This window comes from Lissotriton vulgaris, chromosome 1_1 (genome assembly GCF_964263255.1).
Source record: "Lissotriton vulgaris chromosome 1_1, aLisVul1.2, whole genome shotgun sequence".
NCBI classification, from domain to species: domain Eukaryota; kingdom Metazoa; phylum Chordata; class Amphibia; order Caudata; family Salamandridae; genus Lissotriton; species Lissotriton vulgaris.
In genome coordinates this window covers 1,372,252,091-1,372,253,604 of record NC_141685.1, presented here as the reverse complement: position 1 = coordinate 1,372,253,604, position 1,514 = coordinate 1,372,252,091, and positions in this window count along the sequence as shown.

The window sequence follows — 1,514 nt, the reverse complement described above, 5'->3', positions numbered from 1 at the left end:
TGGGGCCCCTACGAGCCATGGTGCTTGCTTCATCATAATTAGGCATGCAGTCATTAGCCACAGCTCTGATTATGGGTCACTGAGGTCAGTTTCAATAATTCCTCAAAAACCTAACCATGCAGTCCCCCCTAACTGTGTAGTTATCTTGCTTTACTGCTGTTTGTGTGATTAGCTGGGAGGAGCTCACGGCAGCATCCTCCCAATAAAAGTGTAGATGGACCGTTCCTTAACTCTTTCTTGCTTCAAATACAGATGGCTTGAGGAGGTACAGGGGAGATGCAGGTCTAATAAACAGAATAGAATATCTGCGCCAGGTGTGTTTCTATTTCTATTTTCTATTTTGGGGTTTTGTAAAGCGCATGGTGACGCACAACGGCGTGTCCCCGCGCTGAGGAGCTACTTTATTCCTGGACCCTACAAAAGCGGCACACCTACTGGGCGAATAGAGCAGTTTTGAGCTTAGCTCTGAAAATTGACTCAGATGGCTCTAGTCGTAGCGCCATGGGCAGCTGATTCCATCTGGCGGCTGCAAGGTATCTAAAAGATCTACCCCCCATCCGAGCTCTGGATACCTTAGGGACAGCCAGGAGTCCAGAGCCAGAAGATCTTAGAGAGCGGGGAGGCTCATAAGGTGTCAAGAGTCCTTGTAGAGGGAGAGGGGATTTCCCATGAATGATCCGATGGCACGTGCAGAGTGCTTTGAATTCTACCCTGCTTCTGACCGGGAGCCAGTGCAAGGACCGGAGAGCCGCTACAGAAGCAGCTCTTCTGGGTAATCTAAGCACCAGTCGTGCAGCAGCGTTCTGTAGGACCTGTAAGCGGCTGAGATTCTTCTCCAGGGTACCTAAATACAGAAGATTGCCATAGTCCATCTTCGAAGTGACTAGTGCATGTACCAAGGTCTGTCGGGCTCTCACAGGCAAGAACTTCAGCGTCTTTCTGAGGCTTTTGAGGGTCCCAAAGCATTGTCCCACCACCTGATTGATCTGAGGGCCAAAGGTGAGGGCGGCATCAAACCAAATGCCCAGATTCCTTGCTTTTTGGCAAGGGGTGGGTGTTGGGCCCAGGGAAGATGGCCACCATGCCGACGTCCACGCAGACTGGCGGCCCCCCACGACCAGCACCTCGGTCTTGCCTCATATTAAGCTTGAGGCAGTTGGCGGACATCCAGGCAGCCAGGTCTTGCATGCATGCTCTGAAGATGTCCGCCGAAAGATCGGGTGCGCGCGATAGGGAGATAACCAGCTGAGTGTCATCGGCATACGACACCAAGCTGAGGCCGTGACTCTCTACTAAGGTGGCAATTGGAGCGACATAAAGATTAAAGAGTGTTGGACTCAGGGACGAGCCCTGCGGCACCCCCTGGTCCAAAGGAATTCGCTCCGAGTAGTGGTCACCCTGCCTCACTTGGAAACCCCGGCCAGTGAGAAATGAATAAATCCATTTCAACGCTGCCCCTTTCACCCCAACCTTGTCCAGACACTGTAGCAGGATGGAATGTGCCACAGTGTCGA